The 19,982-nt window shown below is 39.2% G+C and overlaps 1 protein-coding gene across 3 annotated transcripts in view; it reads left to right on the forward strand.

The window, feature by feature from the left end:
• htr2cl1 (5-hydroxytryptamine (serotonin) receptor 2C, G protein-coupled-like 1) overlaps window positions 1–19,982 on the forward strand; it is a 142,117-nt gene that overhangs the window by 21,466 nt on the left and 100,669 nt on the right. For 2 of the 3 annotated variants that reach the window (XM_083541499.1, XM_083541500.1), the window contains one exon: window positions 13,469–13,636. The gene's annotated coding sequence lies outside the window, so the exon portion shown is untranslated. Of the gene's footprint in view, window positions 1–13,468; window positions 13,641–14,736; window positions 14,904–19,982 lie in introns of all 3 variants that reach the window. The other variant, XM_083541501.1, reaches the window with a different exon arrangement.

The following is a 19,982-nucleotide window of genomic DNA, read 5'->3' on the forward strand; positions in this document are numbered from 1 at the left end:
AGCACTGTGGAAATAGATTGGCTTTGCTTTTTGAGTGCATGAGCCTGTGCGCTATTGTAGCTGGAACGCTGTGTTCGAGGGAACGTATCCTGTGTGCTTTAAAGTGTGTGTATGGCTGTGAGGCTTCTCCCTCAACTATCTCTCTCTCTCTCTCTCGCTCTCTCTCTCTCTCTCTCTCTCTCTCTCTCTCTCTCTCTCTCTCTCTCTGTCAATCCCCCCTTCTCTCTCTCTCTCTCTCTCTCTCTCTCTCTCTCTCTCTCTCTCTCTCTCTCTCTCTCTCTCTCTCGCTGCTCCGCTGCTGCAAATGGAAATTGTTCAGTAAAGGCGCGCTAAATGGGATATGAATATTTAAACAGGTGTTTGCTTCCGGATAGCCCTTTAGTGTTTTTTTTTTTTTTGGATGTGTGTAGGTGTGTGTGTGTGTGTGTGTGTGTGTGTGTGTGTGTGTGTGTGTGTGTGTGTGTGTGTGTGTGTGTGTGTGTGTTGTTTGAATGTGGTTTTTGGTGCGCACCTGTACAATCTCTAATTTGGCAATCGAAAACAGCAGAGGTCCGAGTTTGTTCATTTGATTCAACTAACTAACAGACAGAATATTAATTTGGAAAAGTGCCAGTTTCATCATTTTCTGCGCTTTCTTCCACTCCATCTATATCTGTGCCATCTTTCTATCTATGCCTCGTTCTATCTTTCCGCCAAGCAATTATGTATGCTGCGCCCGGCAGCGTAGGCAGACCCTCCAGTGCTGTCAAGGTTGGTGTGCATTGCCAGATTTTATAGGCGTGAATTTATTTTTTTTTTTTTTGGGGGGGTGGGGGAATCACACATAATTCCACACTTCACTGCCCCTGGAGAAGCACACAGAAACCAGCATTAAGGCATACTTTGATTCTGAATATTTGGTCATCATGAAGCTCAGCAGTGGCTAATGTTAGTGGGTGATCTTAATGCAATCATACAACTATTTTTAGCCTTAACATACAAACCAAACGGTTTTTACAGAAAATTAATAGACACGTACTTTCTATCTATATATAGTCTGTCTGAGGTTTAAAAGATGAAACATTCCACACACCAAAAGCAGCGCACATGTCTCAGCCACAACTCGAGAAAGAAAAAACGCAACAAACTGTCCCTATGATATTTTTATATACACACACACACACACACACACACACACACACACACACACACACACACACACATATATATATATACATACATGCACAAACAGAAACGCAGACATATACACACGTTGACCCCTTTCTGTCAGGAGATAGAAAGCTTCAATGACATTAATCTGTGTGTGTGTGTGTGTGTGCGTGTGCGTGTGTGTGTGTGTGTGTGTGTGTGTGTGTGTGTGTGTGTGTGAAAATATACAGTATTCACCACCCTGCCAAGTTTGATGGATCTAGATTCTGGAGGACTTTTACCCCGTAAAACACAAACACACATCAAACGATTTTCAATGACCGCTACCTGTCGGTCATTGAAACACTCCTGAGAAAGAGAAAGAGAAATAGAGAGAGAGGGCAGAGGGAAAAATGAAAAGTGAGAGAGTAGGGGGTTGAAGTAGGGTGGTATATTGTAGAAAATAGAAGAAAATGCACCAGGAGAGATAAAAATACCTTAGATTATTATCTCTCTTTCTTCGTTTCTCTGCTTGGTTCCAAACTAGCCTTTACCCCTGACTGACTTTCACTTACACACAAACACACAGCCATATTCTTTTTTTTTCTGCAGACAGACAAGTAACCCAACAGGGATTGTCCCCTCCATGACTGTGTGTGTGTGTGTGTGTGTGTGTGTGTGGGTGGGTGAGAGAGAGAAAGAGAAAGAGTGATAGAAAGAGAGAGAGAGAGAGAGAGAGAGAGAGAGAGAGAGAGAGAGAGAGAGAGAGAAAAGCACACCAGGGTGTTCATCTCACAGAATGCTTTGCTCATTCTGGGAGGGCTTCCCAGTCCTTCCACTATCAAACGAATAAAATACTTTTTTTTCTTAATATTTAAGTTTAAGGCAGAAAGGCGGTAAAGAAGGAGGCAACAAGAATAGCATCAGAATAGCTTGGGTTACTGTCTGTTTGAAGTTTCCATGTTCGTGTGGATTTTCTGGTTTCCTCCTACTTTCAAAACTGCTTATAGGTCGAATTATTCTAATTCTTACGTGTACTAAACAATAGGAAAATAAATAGGAGCTTCATTTTTCATAACAAAAGTATATATATTCAGAAATATTGCAATATTAAAATGCATTAAATAAATGTACTAAATTGCACCTATTTAATTCAATTCATTTTTATTTGTATAGCGCTTTTAACAATGAACATTGTCTCAAAGCAGCTTTACACAGCTTTACCTATCTTACTACCCTGCTACCATGTCTAATACATCTGCCTCTTTCAAACCAACTATCTGCATGAAATCCCTCACCACATCCATAAACCTCCTCCTTGGTATTCCTCTTTTCATCCTTCCTGGTGGGTCCATCCTCAGCATTCCCTTACCGATATACCCCATGTCCCTCCTCTGCACATGTCCAAACCATCTCAATTGCATCTCGCTCACCTTGTAATAAACTCTAATAAACTTATTTCTAATCCTGTCCATCCTCATCACTCCCAATGAAAGCCTCAACATCTTCAGCTCTGCTACCTCCAGCTCCACCTCCTCTCTTTTACTCAATGCCACTGTCTCTAATCCATACAACATCGCAGGGTTTACCACAGACCTATAAACTTTCTCTTTCACTCTCAGATACCCTTCTATTACCAATCACTCCTGCCACTCTTCTCCACCCACTCCACCCTGCCTGCACTTTTTTCCTCACTTCTCTAACACACTCTCCATAACTTTGCACTGTTGACCCCAGGCACCTGAACTCCTCCACCTTCTCCACCTCTTCTCCCTGCAACCGCACCACTCCACTGCCCTCTCTCTCATTCACACACATGTACTATCTTACTCCTACTGACTTTCATTCCCCTTCTCTCCAGCACATACCTCCACCTCTCCAGGCTCTTCTCAATCTGCTCCCTGCTCTTACAACAAATCACAATATCATCCGCAAACATCATAGTCCTTGGAGACTCCTGTCTGACCTCGTCCGTAAACCTTTCCATCACCATGCTGAATTGCACCCATAAAAACTTTAAACAATAAATAATTAAATCAACCTTTTTGTTTGGTTCTTACAGATGCAAAATATTACATATCGTTCAAAGAAAAATTAATTTTACTTTCACATTACTTTCTGGTCCACCTGAGTTTTTTTCCAGGATGTTGTCTGCAATTATGGTGTATTTTTGATTATGGGCTTTTCTGAGTTAGCTGGCCCACGTACTTCTAAAAGGTTTTTTAAAAGCCATGTGTGAGTTTAGTTTACGCTGTGTTAAACTTGGCAGCTTTTTGCTCCAGTGGTGTCATAGGAAGTGGAATATTACAACACCTGGATGACACAACCAGCATCCGACCTGCGAGCTGTTTTTAGGTGTGTGTGTGTGTGTGTGTGTGTGTGTGTGTGTGTGTGTGTGTGTGTGTGTGTGTGTGTGTGCTTGTGTGCGTGTGTGTGCCTTTCAGCACGAGCAAACACAGACCTATTTAACAAGTGCTCCATCGTGCATTGTCTATTAATGGATTGGGTGTCTTTGGGTCAGCAAAGCCCAGCTAGGATGATGAAATGTTTGTTCTGCTTCACCTCTTTCTCTCCCTTGCTTCCCATCTCTAATTATAACGTTTACTTGTTTTAAAATGATTATTATCTCTGTCTCCTCATCATAATGGCCATGTGCCCTGTTGTTACAAACAGTTGTGAGTCCCCAGAATACCAGGGATTCCTCGTTTGACCTGCTTCACTAATATTATAATTATTAATATTACGAATAAAGTGAATGTTATCACTAATATTATTAGAACCTGCAGGACCCTACATCAGGTGTTTGTTTTATTTTTGTAGTGAGTGAATCCCAGAGAAAGCCAAAAGTTGAATCAAAATATACTGCCTCTGAAGTATAATTTTTGTATAAATTTACTTGTCATAAATGTTTTATTTACTATTTCAAATGAATAATGCAATAATAAAATAGTTTTACAAACATTTTTATGCAATTTATTAGTACAAACCCTGTTTTGAAATGTTACTCCTAACTTTCGAGCCACTCACGGCTTCTCGCGAACTATCAGATTTTCCACGAGTTACTTTTAGTCCGGTTCCAAATGAAAAGTCCAAACGATCGAGGTGTCAAGGTTATATATATACATACACACACACACACACACACACACACACACACACACACACACACACACACACACACACACACAAACAGTATATTCATATATACTAGGGCTGTCAAAATCAACGTGTTAGTGCAAATTCATTTTAACGGCACTAATTTAGTAAAGCACAGTTAATGCAACGCACATTTCTGTTTGTCCATTTTTTGTTTTTAGAATAAATCAAAATAAAGAGCCTCAGCTTGCAATTTTCCAGTATGTCACCGTATTCCTCACATGACCTGTAATCCCTTTCATCACCAGCTGATTAGTCATCATACACCTCTTTCAAATCACACTAATCCCCATGCAGAACGTGAATATTCTCATGTTTTCTGCAAATGACGAGGCTAAGCCTTTACTGTGAATAGGTATAAACAACACAGTTGTGGCCTTCATAGCTCCTATATGCCTTCATGACTGTCAAATATTGTTTACTTTTAAACTGGTTTGCACTGAGATGGTGAAAGCTGTAATGTTTGTTTCTTTAATGCCACATGTCCAGTCAAAAAAAAGACTGCACTGCAAAAATATCCTCATTTAACATAGTCAGTGATGTACTACACTGATTGAACAGTGAAACCAGGGACAGGTGACGAAAATAACATTGATTATTGTTAAAGTGCACCTGTCATGGAGTAGAACATATATGACAGCAGGTCATCAACAGTTAGATATTGAATCTGATATGTTGAAAGAAGGGAAAATGAGTAAGCACCAGGATATAAGGGACTGTGTCATAGGCTAAATTGGGATGGCTATCAGACTGGGTCAGGGCTTTTCCGAAATGAAAAGTCTTGCAGGGTGTTCCTTGCATGCAGTTGCAGTTACTGGAACATCTCAGAGTGGGAAAGGATTTTGAGCTTTCAATCAATCTGATTGGATTTCTGTGGCAAGTCTGATTCCTGTTGGGTCTACCTCGCAAGTTGCCAGTCCGTCTTGCAAGATTACAATGAATCATATATAATCATTTTAAATGGTGTTATTGTAGAAAGTTGACCGAAAATTAAAGTGTGAGATGAGTAAAAATGCTTTGGAATATATATATATATATATATATATATATATATATATATATATATATATATATATATATATATATATATATATATATATATATATATACATTGAGGAACATAAGTATCTTATCTAAAAAAGAAAATCCAGAAATCACAATATATGATTTTTAAACTATTTATTTGTATGATACAGCTGCAAATAAGTATTTGAACACCTGTCTATCAGCTAGAATTCTTACCCTCAAAGACCTGTTAGTCTGCCTTAAAATGTCCACCTCCACTACATTTATTATCCTAAATTAGATGCACCTGTTTGAGGTCATTAGCTGCATAAAGACACCTTTCCACCCCATACAATCAGTAAGAATCCAACTACTAACATGGCCAAGACCAAAGAACTGTCCAAAGACACTAGAGACAAAATTGTACACCTCCACAAGGCTGGAAAGGGCTACGGGGAAATTGCCAAGCAGCTTGGTGAAAAAAGGTCCATTGTTGGAGCAATCATTAGAAAATGGAAGAAGCTAAACATGACTGTCAATCTCCCTCTGACTGGGGCTCCATGCAAGATCTCACCTTGTGGGGTCTCAATGATCCTAAGGAAGGTGAGAAATCAGCCCAGAACTACACGGGAGGAGCTGGTCAATGACCTGAAAAGAGCTGGGACCACCGTTTTCAAGGTTACTGTTGGTAATACACTAAGACGTCATGGTTTGAAATCATGCATGGCACGGAAGGTTCCCCTGCTTAAACCAGCACATGTCCAGGCACGTCTTAAGTTTGCCAATGACCATTTGGATGATCCAGAGGAGTCATGGGAGAAAGTCATGTGGTCAGATGAGACCAAAGTAGAACTTTTGGGTTATAATTCCACTAAACGTGTTTGGAGGAAGAAGAATGATGAGTACCATCCCAAGAACACCATCCCTACTGTGAAGCATGGGGGTGGTAGCATCATGCTTTGGGGGTGTTTTTCTGCACATGGGACAGGGCGACTGCACTGTATTAAGACAAGGATGACCGGGGCCATGTATGGCGATATTTTGGGGAACACCCTCCTTCCCTCAGTTAGAGCATTGAAGATGGGTCGAGGCTGGGTCTTCCAACATGACAATGACCCGAAGCACACAGCCAGGATAACCAAGGAGTGGCTCTGTAAGAAGCATATCAAGGTTCTGGCGTGGCCTAGCCAGTCTCCAGACCTAAACCCAATAGAGAATCTTTGGAGGGAGCTCAAACTCCGTGTTTCCCAGCGACAGGCCAGAAACCTGACTGATCTAGAGAAGATCTGTGTGGAGGAGTGGGCCAAAATCCCTCCTGCAGTGTGTGCAAACCTGGTGAAAAACTACAGGAAACATTTTATTTCGTCAAATCAGGAACAAGGCCACACAAGCGGTGAGGGAGGCTAAAGCTGGCTTTTTTAAAAAACAGCTCACACCCGCGAACCCAAAAGCTTTTTGGAATACGGTAAAAAAACTTGAAAACAAACCCCGGACCATACCATTGTCCCTAAAATTGGATGACATAGTTGTCACTAATAAAAACTTAATGGCTGAAGCATTCAATCACCACTTCATAAATGCTGGCTTTGTTTCAAAGACATTAAACCCTATTTCTACAGCCCTGCAACCTCTAATACTTGCAACCTTTTAGCACCTTCTCACCGTTTTTCCATCCAGCCTGTTTTAGAGGGGGAAGTCTTGAACGAACTGACTGCTCTGGACCCCAATAAAGCAGCTGGGTCAGATGATCTTGCTGCCTTTTTTATTAAAATTGCTGCCCCTGTCATTGCGGCTCCACTAACAGCCCTCATTAACCTCTCCCTCTATACAGCCGAGATTCCACCTGCTTGGAAAGAAGCGGTTGTGCTTTCTCTGTATAAGGGCGGTGATCAGGCTGACCTTAATAATTACAGGCCGATTTCCATCTTGCCATGTGTGTCTAAAATTCTGGAAAACCTTGTTATGTTAACGGTATCATCTCCGGGGCACAGTCTGGCTTTCGATCAGGGTATGGTTGTGTTACAGCTACCACTACAGTGCTCAATGACATTACATCTGCATTAGATAACAAACAAAACTGTGCTGATATATTCATTGATCTTGCAAAAGCTTTTGACTCGGTGGACCACAACACACTTATCCACAGACTCCGCAGCATTGGTGTCACTGATCACTCACTGGTTTGGTTCTCAAATTATCTTTCTCAACAGGTTCAACGTGTAAGATTTGAAAACCTTTTCTCCCATTCTCTTCCGGTCACCAGGGGTCTCCCCCAAGGCTCCATCCTTGGTCCCACACTTTTCTCAATTTATATTAATAACATTTCCCAGGCAGTTGGTAATTCACTCATTTACTTATATGCTGATGATACAATCCTTTATGCCATAGGTCCCTCCCCTGATGCTGTTCAAGCTACCCTGCAACATGGCTTTTACCAACTACAGCAGTCTTTTACACAACTCAAACTCACTCTCAATACCTCCAAAACAAAAAGCATGTGGTTTGGCCGTACGGGTACTACGCCTCCTCCTGCCCTTAACATCACCACCTGCAATTGAGCTATTTTAGAACAAGTCACTGCTTATAACTACTTAGGCATCTGGTTGGAAACTTCACTCTCTTTCTCTATCCACATATCAAAGCTGCAATCTAAGGTCAAAGCCAAGCTTGGTTTCTTTTACAGAAACCGCTCTTCCTTCACCACCTCTGCCAAACTTATTCTTATTCAAATGACCATTCTACCCATGTTAGATTATGGAGACACTATATATAGGGTTGCTTGCAAGTCCACCCTATCAAAACTTGACGCTCTTTACCATTCTGCTATCAGGTTTGCCACAAATGCTCCTTTCAATACACACCATTGTGCTTTATATTCATCTGTTAACTGGCCCTCCCTTCACAATCGCCGTCAAATTCACTGGTTCACCTTCATTTATAAGACCCTTCTCGGCCACTCACCTCCTTACTTAGGTCACTTGCTGCAGCTAAAGCCTGTCACATATAACACCCGGTCCTCACTTCATTTTCAATTAAGCATTCCCAAAACCAACTCTGCGTTTGGTTTCGCATTTTTTCAATCTGCTGCCGCTTGCGACTGGAATGCTTTGCAAAATACTCTCAAACTGGATAAATTCATTCCAATTTCAACCTTTAAAAATAGTATATCGTATTTGTTCACAGATATATGCAGTTGCTTCTCGTCATAATTTTGTTTTAAGATGTATTTATGTAATTGTTTACATGTATGTATTTTTAATGTTTGGTACTTATTTTAGCCCTATTTCCCTTTCCCTAAGTGGTTTTTCCACTTGTCAGGCCGCCATTGTAAATAAGAACCTGTTTCTTAATGACTTGCCTGTAAAAAATAAAGGTTAAAGGTATATTGACTTTCTCAGGTGTTCAAATAATTATTTGCAGCTGTATCATACAAATAAATAGTTAAAAAAGTCATACATTATGTCTCACAGTGGACATGCACCTACGATGACAATTTCAGACCCCTTCATGATTTCTAAGTATATATATATATATATATATATATATATATATATATATATATATATATATATATATATATATAAAAAATGTAATGCAGAGTAAATTTTCGGAGTAAGAACTTGCTACTTCTGTTGATCTCTGAAAATTGGGATTGAAGCTCAAATTCTATTACTCGTGTCATTTCTATGCTAAGCAAAATCTGTCCATCATTTCCACAGCTCGCTTGTACAATTCCATTCACATACAGCTGATTACTAATCACACACACACCTGTTTGTAATTACTCTAATTCTATTAAGCATCACTGTTCAGTGTGAGGGAAGTCTGTTTTTCTCCAGTGATAAGGCTGAACTGGTTTCCTGGATTTTTTTTACCTTGTCCTTGCTCTGTTTGCCTGCTTTTCACTCTTTCCCGATTAACTGCGTTTGCAGCCAAACCCTGAGCAGTCTGGCAATTACCTAGATATTTATTTATTTATTTATTTATTTATTTATTTATTTATTTATTTAATTAGATTTTTTTAGTCAAAAGCAAAAGTACAATATTAAAAACATTTACTCTAGACTTGGCAGTGTTGAAGGGCATGAAAGTGCATGCAGGCAATTTCAATAATCTGAATGAGGGGCTCAGAAAATCAGCACTAGTCTAAAAAAAATTTCCATTTTCTTCATTGACGTGTCCTTTAAACCGAAATACCTTAAACCTCTTAAATACAGCCCAAATTGCACAAGGTATGGAAGATCCAGATTATTTGTTATTCTGAAATGGGGATTCATCATAGTCTCATGACTTGGAGGTGGATGAAAAGGTAAAAAAAAAAGTGGGATAGACACAGACGCTGTGTCTGGGTGTGCAGTTCATTCACATAAGGTGGTTTAACCAGACTGTTAGAAAGACTTTTGTTGATTTTTCAAGAGGACAATCTTCGTGCAGGCTCACATACAGGCCTGTGAGGCTGAGATCAGTCAGTTTCACATCAAGCCATTAATTCCTCCTGCCTCCGGTTCCACTTTATAATTAAACGTTTCACTTAAATGAACAGGACACATTCCACAGTTAATGATTTTTTGGATTGTGTACATGAGTGGAACCACTTGTTACCATCCTAGGGTGCCTTGAAAACGATGATCAAAAATGATCATCGTTTTAACTGTAATATTATTTATTGTTTCTGCTCTAGTGTGTCCTTGATCCAAACAACTATTTCATCCCAGATATCATCACCCAAGTGTTACTAGATTAACCGGGACATAACACACAGTTTCAGCCCCATGTTAATTTTGAGTATCTATAGAGAAGTACTGCATCCTTTATATCTCCAAAGAATCTTTGGTTTTATCAGATTTATAAAAGAAAGATACAACTTTACACTCTTTCTCTCCGAAAACAGCCGAGCACCTGGAGGTATGCCATGGGCGGAGCTAAAGAGTCGCCGAACAATAACACGGGAACAAAAGCTTTATAGTCTTAAAATAACTTTGGCAAACAATCAGATCAAATCGTACATATTTCCAGAATCGGATTCAGAATGGAACATCAAGAATGTCAGCAGCAACAACAACTACAGCAGGACCTGTCTATATGGTAATTACTGAACAAGGTTCTCTTTCCTTCCCTTACATACAAAAACACACTCCTTTGGAGGCATTCATTATGAGCATCTTTGCTCTTGGTTTCTGAGTGTGCGCTCTACTGGGAGAAGTACCCATACAAGAAATTCCGCCCTTCATGTCGTCAGGAAAGGCCATACTTGGACAAAAATGTTTTACTCAGAAATCTATAGTTATTTATATTTATAAGTTTGGCACAGAAATACTCTGACATACGTCTAAATTGTTTTGTTTTTATGAGAACCCAACTCTTTACCAGTAACTCAGAATGCATGTAACACTATTAGACCCCCTGCCTAGCAGTGCTATTTACAGTCATCTAACAAGTTTATTAGCTGATTTCTTCGAAATATGATAGAGTTACTGACTAGAGGACATATTTAAAAGATGTGTTGGTCTTACTAGATATGCCATAGGTTATGTCACTGTCTCAGGGCTGCCTGATCATTTAATGCTTTCAATACATTTCAAATATGCTGACATACTCTTTAAGAGTATTTGTCATGCAACTGAAACCAATCAGAAACACCAACAAAGGGTTATTCTGGGAAATATTTTAACAGTCAAGGGTTCATTAAGTTTTTAAACTGAGGTCTAATTAAACCTCTATGTAAAATTGGAAATGCTTTGTGTAGTGGGTTTTTCAGTAAGTAGAACTTAAGTGCAATTTAGACATTTTTATTGTTGGTTTTATTACTTAGAGTGCACTGTAAATTATATTAGATTTTGAAAATGTAATATTGAGAAGCAGTTTATTTTGGTTCCTTCTTTGACCTTTGACTTAAAAAAAACATCACTAAATAAAATAGAAACCAGGTATAGGAAACAATAACTAGAGCCATCAAGAGTGATAACAACCATGAATAACAAATTGTGTGGTGCCAGGTGAGATAAGTATAAGTATTTAATAAGTATATTTGAATGTACTTTTCTTATATTATATTTTACTTTATTTTAATTGTACTGTGAGCATCTACAACCTAACAATTTTCTTGTGTGATCAGTAAAAGATTCTGATTCTTATAAGGGTGAGAAGGAACAGGTGTGAGTGAGCAGTGACATGCAGGGGCTGATGGGTAATTCAGTACATGGCCATAATCTTGACAAGCATTATGTCTCAGTTTAAATGTGTAACAGAATGTTATATGAAAGATCATAGATGTGTAAAATAAAAATAAAAAGTCATTAAGTTTTTCTGCATAAAACTTTTAACAATACATGTCCATATCCTGAATTAGCATAATGAGCTTGTGACAGTGGCCAAGAAAAACTTCCTGAGAGTACATGAGAAGGAAAAAATAAATAAATAATCATTTTCTTTGTAATCCTCTAGAATTAATTTAGATCCTTACAACAAAAAGATCAAAAGATTGTGGATTAAAGCCACACAGGACAGAATGTATGGGCACCAAAACGGATCTGAGGAAGTGCAGATGTTTATAGTATCTAGATAGTAGATAAACTAGCAATATTTAAACAAGAGGTAATTTGTTAACACCAGGTTTGTGTAGGATTCTTAAATTTATGCACAACGTTTTGTCAAAATGATTGCATTTAAATGTAAATAGACCTATTCATTTGTACCTTCAGTACATGAAAACAGTTTGTGAGTACTAATCATTGCTTCTTTTACTCCTTATCTACCATCATGTACAGTATAGCCTCAGTTTTCTTGGTATCTCTTTGAATATTGTGTGGGTTTTTCCTTTCAAGGATGTGAGGAGTGTTCAGCAAGCCCAGATCTTCAAATAAGTGAAGATATTCTCATTATTTTGAGTTTGGTTTTATAAAGAAAGACATGCAGTGAAAATGAGAAATCTAGCAAAACATCTCATCAGCTTTCTGTAACAACGAGGCAGGTAGTTGAAGGCCATCTGCTTTTTAAAAGGCACATGTTTAATGTTGCTGATTTTTATTATTTTTTTGACATGGACGTTATGCTGAAGTTGCCTGACTGCGTTATAGCCATATTGATTAAAGTTCAAGAAAAGCAAATTCAGCCTGACGAGCAGTAAATAGGAACAGCTCCAGAGCTTCCAGTACATGTGCAGCCAAAACCTAATTAATATCCCAGTCATTGTGTGTGTGTGTGTGTGTGTGTGTGTGTGTGTGTGTGTGTGTGTGTGTGTGTGTGTGTGTGTGTGTTGGAGGTGGTCATGCCCTGATGATGTGATGCTGCAGATGCTTTGTGTAAATGACACAATGTTAGTCGCGCATTCCACAGTATGATTTTAATTACAGCATTCTCATTTTCCCACCTGATTTAATGATTGCAGGCTTAGATGCAATTTCTCTTCTCTTCTCTTCTCTTCTCTTCTCTTCTCTTCTCTTCTCTTCTCTTCTCTTCTCTTCTCTTCTCTTCTCTTCTCTTCTCTTCTCTTCTCTTCTCTTCTCTTCTCTTGACACCAGGTGCAAATTCATTCTCACCTTGTCTTTTTCTACTTTCCCATTGGCTACTTCACTTTGTCTCCTTATTTTTCTCTTCTCACCTCTTGAAAAAATGTGGATATAAAATTTTTCCTTGATGTAATGCCTTTACACTCAGTAGCATTATGTTTTCAGGTCGGCCATCCTGATTAGATGTTGAAATTGATCGAAACGGTGGTCAAACATGCAAATGATTTTCCTTTTTTCAATCGTGTTTTGATGTGTTTTGCCATTTCTGGCATACAAATTAGAAAGAGGAAGGTGCAAACTTGGAAGATGCCTCCCTGTCAAAGCAGTTGAATTTAACTTGTTTTATTCCTGATTGATTCTTGGCTTGAGTGTTGATTGCTAGCACTGGTGAGTTGTTCAGGAAGCGCTCACAGCCTGATAGTCAGCAGTATTTTCTTTTTAGAGGAAGCTAAAACACTGGTTTGACACAATTTGCCTGAATGTCTATGCTTCTCTGCACGCTGTATGTTGCCTTCAGGTCACTTTACTATGACAATTGAGCATAGAGCACAGTGTTTTTTCCACTTCTACCCTTCATTTCAAGCACAAGCACTAGATACTGGCTGCGAATGCACCTGCTTTGTGTTTTGATCTTCCCCAGTGTAAAGTATTATCTCTCTCTCTCTCTACAGGTTTGAAATTTGGTGAGTAATTGGTTTCTCCTTCACTCGTCTTCCATGACAAACCGGAACGTGCCACCTCCACTGCATGCCATCCAAATGTGCAAGGGAACGGTTCGACTCCGAGACGCCTCTGCACTACCCGGAGGTGTCGTGTATGGACAGCTTCCTCCCAAATGAGTCAGTTTCTTTTCATACTATTACATATTTTCACAGTTTGGCAGGGCCGGGGAAAAATAAACTCTATTATTACAGTCTGTATAAAAACTGCCACTTACCAGTAACAGCAACAGTCAGGCATACTGTGCGAAAGAGAGAAATAGAAGCCTAGATTTTCCATTCAATTCAACATGTTTCCATATTAAGTTCATATCTGTTGTACGGTTTTAAAATAAATACAGAGGATTTTGATTCAACATACTCATCTCTAATCTTTTTAATGCGGCTCTGACAGCAAAATTATACACCGAATTCAGTTCAGTTTATATTTAAGGTCTTTGATCATAATCGGTGACTTCTGACACAATAGTTCTAGTCATTCCGCTCTGCCTACTCCTGTTACTTATGAAGGACACAAAGAAAGTCACGCTCAACAGTAATTCACACTCAGTTTAGGTCTCTTATCACAATATAGGCAACTGCAGTAATTCAATGCAACATAAGATGCTTGCTCATTGAATAACCATAGCATTACCTGAGATGAAGTGTTTATGCTTATTTGCGTATGTAAAGCTTTAGTCTGAAATGTATTTTATTATCCTTAAATAGTTTTCTTCAGAATTTGAAGAGCTTATATTTTTTTTGTCCTTGATCAAATGGAATGGCGTATTGGAAAAGTATAGTTGGTTGAAATAGGACCATGGCTTGAACTTTGCTTAATTTACTCACAACATACACATACAGTTTGGATTAGTTTACCAGTTAGTTTAGCAGTGGTCTGGCTGAATTTAGCTAAGCTATGCTGAATATTCTTGGAGTTTTTTTGTTCAATAAAGCTACAGCTACAGTTAAGGGTGAGCAAAAATAAAACCTTTAAAAGCATACCATAAGTTAGATAATCGCATTCTATAACATATACAAACGTGGACAAAATTGTTGGTACCCTTCGGTCAATGAAAGAAAATCTCACAATGGTCACAGAAAAAACTTTAATCTGACAAAAGTGATAATAAATAAAAATTCTATGAATGTTAACCAACATGTAGTTTGGCATATTCCAGTCTAGCTTTTTTATGATTTGTTTTCAACAATGGTGTCCTCCTTGGTCATCTCCCATGTAGTCCACATTGGCTCAAACAACGACGGATGGTGCTATTTGACACTGATGTTCCTTGAGCATGGAGTTTACCTTGGATCTCTTTAGAAGTCTTTCTGGGCTCTTTTGTTACCATTCGAATTATCCATCTCTTTGATTTGTCATTAATTTTCCTCCTGCGGCCACGTCCAGGTAGGTTGGCTACAGTCCCATGGATCTTAAATTTCTGAATAATATGTGCAACTGTAGTCACAGGAACATCCAGCTGCTTGGGGATGGTCTTATAGCCTTTACCTTTATCGTGCTTGTCTATAATTTTCTTCTTTCCTGAGACAACTCTTTCCTTCGCTTCCTCTGGTCCATGTTGAGTGTGGTGCACACCATGTCACCAGACAACACAGTGACTACCTGGAGCCCTATATATAGGCCCACTGACTGATTACAAGATTGTAGACACCTGTGATGCTAATTAGTGGACACACCTTGAATTAACATGTCCCTTTGGTCACATTATTATGACATTGCGGCTAAATAAGCACACATTTTCCACAAGCACAATCCAAAATCTAATCTAAAGCAAATGCGGTCATGTGGTTTGATGTATCAGTAATTAATTAAACTAACATTGTACAGCTGATAGAAATCATATAGAAAGGGATGATGTAGAAAAGAAAAGATGGCTTGCCATTATCAATGAAGGTATCATGAGTCATAATACTATTATAATAACGAGGCTGTGGTTTCCAAATGCGTGCTGTGCCTTGATTTTAATCTTTTTTCCTATAATGCATTGATACTTCAGAAAATGGCAGACATCTACAATAGCTAGCAGACTATTCTGAAATCATCTCTTAATAAATAACGTCTGTATGAATCATGGAGTCAGCGGTTGGGTTTTCCAGCCTCCTCATTGTGCATGCTGTGTGTCTTCAGTGTAGTTCACACAGCGCCTGCAATGTGGAGGTCAGGAGACTCAGAGACATCAAGCTAACAATAACCACATCAGACTACTGGCAGTGCATTGTGCCAATAAAACTGCACTGTCAATGCATCATCAGCTATTTTCATAATACCTCTGTGCTTTATTTGCGAAATGAAAAAAGCTTTGCTTAAACATTAAAGAAGATTTACAGCTGCGAGTAAAGTGAAAGCAGGTCGTTTAAATAAAGTTTTCGAACAAGGCTCTTTCCTCTTTATGTAATTATGCCTTGCAGTAAGATTTGGAAAGTGCAGTAGTGCCAGAGCTCCACAAACGAAGCAAAAAATTATTACTGTAAGCGGTAAAAAAGGAGCATTGATTTCAAACACTGAACTATGTTCTGCAACAGACTTCATACTTTAATTTAATTCTCATTCCGCAGAAAGAGGAACCCGTTAGAAGAAGTTGTTTTCATAATCGCTATTTAATCTTTCTGCACTCAGAGACCGTGCTCATTCAATCTGACATTTATTAATTAAAGCTGCTATGGAGTCAATTCACCGGCCATACAACAACTTGTTTATTTTATCCTATTATCTATAAGGAAAAGTCCACAGGCACATGACGTATTCATTCAGCTACACCATGTTTTATTTTCTTCTTAAAGAAGAAAAAAACATGAAGAACAAACTTTCTCCTCTTTCTCATGGCTATTGTAGTCAGGGTCGTGTCCTTACCCCAGTGTTCAACTCTCACAAACACTTTTTGAGACAAATTTCCCATTGGAATAAATAAAGTATATATATATATACAGTGAGGAAAATAAGTATTTGAACACCCTGCTATTTTGCAAGTTCTCCCACTTAGAAATCATGGAGGGGTCTGAAATTGTCATCGTAGGTGCATGTCCACTGTGAGAGACATAATCTAAAAAAAAAAAATCCAGAAATCACAATATATGATTTTTAAACTATTTATTTGTATGAAACAGCTGCAAATAAGTATTTGAACACCTGAAAAAGTCAATGTTAATATTTGGTACAGTAGCCTTTGTTTGCAATTACAGAGGTCAAACGTTTCCTGTAGTTTTTCACCAGGTTTGCACACACTGCAGGAGGGATTTTGGCCCACTCCTCCACACAGATCTTCTCTAGATCAGTCAGGTTTCTGGCCTGTCGCTGAGAAACATGGAGTTTGAGCTTCCTCCAAAGATTCTCTATTGGGTTTAGGTCTGGAGACTGGCTAGGCCACGCCAGAACCTTGATATGCTTCTTACAGAGCCACTCCTTGGTTATCCTGGCTGTGTGCTTCGGGTCATTGTCATGTTGGAAGACCCAGCCTTGACCCATCTTCAATGCTCTAACTGAGGGAAGGAGGTTGTTCCCCAAAATCTCGCAATACATGGCCCCGGTCATCCTCTCCCTAATACAGTGCAGTCGCCCTGTCCCATGTGCAGAAAAACACCCCCAAATACAATTTTGTCTCTAGTGTCTTTGGACAGCTCTTTGGTCTTGGCCATGTTAGTAGTTGGATTCTTACTGATTGTATGGGGTGGACAGGTGTCTTTATGCAGCTAACGACCTCGAACAGGTGCATCTAATTTAGGATAATAAATGTAGTGGAGGTGGACATTTTAAAGGCAGACTAACAGGTCTTTGAGGGTCAGAATTCTAGCTGATAGACAGTTGTTCAAATACTTATTTGCAGCTGTATCATACAAATAAATAGTTTAAAAATCATATATTGTGATTTCTGGATTTTTTATTTTTTTTATTATGTCTCTCACAGTGGGCACAGTGGAGAGAGAGAGAGAGAGAGAGAGAGAGAGAGAGAGAGAGAGAGAGAAAGAGAGAGAGAGAGAGAGAGAGAGAGAGAAGAGAGAGAGAGAGAGAGAGAGAGAGAGAGAGAGAGAGAGAGAAAGAGAGAGAGAGAGACAGACAGACAGAGAGACAGATGCAGAGAGAGAGAGAGAGACAGACAGACAGAGAGACAGATGCAGAGAGAGAGAGAGAGAGAGAGAGAGAGAGAGAGAGAGAGAGAGAGAGAGAGAGAGAGAGACAAATCCGGAGAGAGAGAGAGAGAAAGAGAGAGAGAGAGAGAGAGAGAGAGAGAGAGAGAGAGAGAGAGAGAGAGAGAGAGAGAGAGAAGGAAACTGTGTGAGCCACACTGAAGATGTGTGTGTTTGTTTGTGTGTGTCACGGGCAGTGAAGATGACAGGAAAGTCTGCTCAGGCTGCAGTTGCATGACAAGCTCTCAGGGGTCTCTGTCCATACACTCAGTCAGGGGGGGAAACGTGTGTGTGTGTGTGTGTGTGTGTGTGTGTGTGTGTGTGTGTGTGTGTGTGTGTGTGTGTGTGTGTGAAAGAGCAAGGAAAAGTCAAATTTTTTTCTACCTTGTGTGTGTGTTTCCTTTAAGTGGCAGAAGACGTATTTTCACACACAGTGAGAATGAGTTGTGCTGCGCATCACTGAGACTTGATGTCTGTGGGTGTTTTATATAATGGTTTTTTACTGCAGTAATCTGCACAAACCCAGTGTGTGTATGTGTGTGGTAAAGGCAGTGCAGTTGGTTGTGGAGGTGCTGGTCCTCACAGTGGCTGAAGGGTGACTCCAGGTTGCTGTTGGTTTTTTAAGCCTTTCTTTTTTCCCTCAGAAAAAAATCTGAAACCCGACCTATACACATTAGAGAGAAAAATGATTTTGACGAGGCTTTCTGAAGAGTCACAATGAGCTGCTTTTACTGGTTCTGTTTTTTTCCCCTCAAACACTCCCAACCATCTTGAGGACGGATAGAAAATCGGTTTCTATAGGTGAAACGCAGGAGTTGAAAGTTTCCGTGGATCTATAATAAACTCCATTATAAAAATCAATAGAATGGTTTCTGTCGCTGCGAGTGTGTGTGAGATAAAAGCCATGAAATGTGAGTCTGAAATTCGTGGTCCTGAAAAATGGCCGATTTTTGTCATTATTTTATTCATCAGCATAAGCCCATTGTGCTGCAAATTAGGCCGATTATTAGGCAGGCGCAGCCGACACACCAAACCGTGCGTGTACGTGCGCTTGCGTGAGTATGGGTGAGCGGAACACTCCCATACCAGCAGGTGGCAGTATGTTGTATTTGGCATCCAAACTGGGAAACTGGAGCGCTACAACTGTAAATATATAAAGCAAGCAGCGTTTGCACCTGCTGCGATCATTACTAATGGTCTCGTGTAGCTTTTTTCAATCATGTCTGCTTGCAACAGTTGGAAAGACAATCGCAAGAATGACAACAAGCGTGTTTCGTAGTTTTTTTTTTTTTTTTTTATGCTCATTTGCTAAACTAATTAGCTTATTGGATTCTCTTTCTCGCTAACGTGTTTCGCCACCAATTCGACGTGCAGAATCAGCCGAAAAACAGCTGAAGCCGTCCGACTGGAGCCAAGGGTGTGGGAAAATACTAAAGCCGACCGACACTCTAACTCACCTAAAAAAATAAAATAAATAAATTATAAATTACAGACGGCTGACCATCAGCTTGTTGTGCACCTGGCTTTAAGTTCTTATCATTCTTTCTTAATCTAGCCTTGTCTTTTTCATTGGTTAAATAGGATGCTGTTTTTGGACAGAGAATGAGAATAACATCAGGAGAGAGAATGAGAATAACATTAGGAGAGAGAATGAGAATAACATATAAAGAGAATGAGAATAACATTTGGAGAGAGAATAAGAATAACATTAGGAGAGAGAATAGGAATCACATTTGGAGAGAGAATAGGAATAACATTTGAAGAGAGAATAGGAATAACATTTGGAGAGAGAATAGGAATAACATTTGAAGAGAGAATAGGAATCACATTTGGAGAGAGAATAGGAATCACATTTGGAGAGAGAATAGGAATCACATTTGGAGAGAGAAAAGGAATCACATTTGGAGAGAGAATAGGAATAACATTTGGAGAGAGAATAGGAATAACATTTGGAGAGAGAATAGGAATCACATTTGGAGAGAGAATAGGAATAACATTTGGAGAAAGAATAGGAATCACATTTGGAGAGAGAATAGGAATAACATTTGGAGAGAGAATAGGAATAACATTTGGAGAGAGAATAGGAATCACATTTGGAGAGAGAATAGGAATCACATTTGGAGAGAGAATAGGAATAACATTTGGAGAGAGAATAGGAATCACATTTGGAGAGAGAATAGGAATCACATTTGGAGAGAGAATAGGAATCACATTTGGAGAGAGAATAGGAATCACATTTGGAGAGAGAATAGGAATAACATTTGGAGAGAGAATAGGAATCACATTTGGAGAGAGAATAGGAATCACATTTGGAGAGAGAATAGGAATCACATTTTGGACTGTA

The sequence above is a fragment of the Silurus aristotelis genome (assembly GCF_946808225.1).
Source record: "Silurus aristotelis genome assembly, chromosome: 5".
NCBI lineage: Eukaryota > Metazoa > Chordata > Actinopteri > Siluriformes > Siluridae > Silurus > Silurus aristotelis.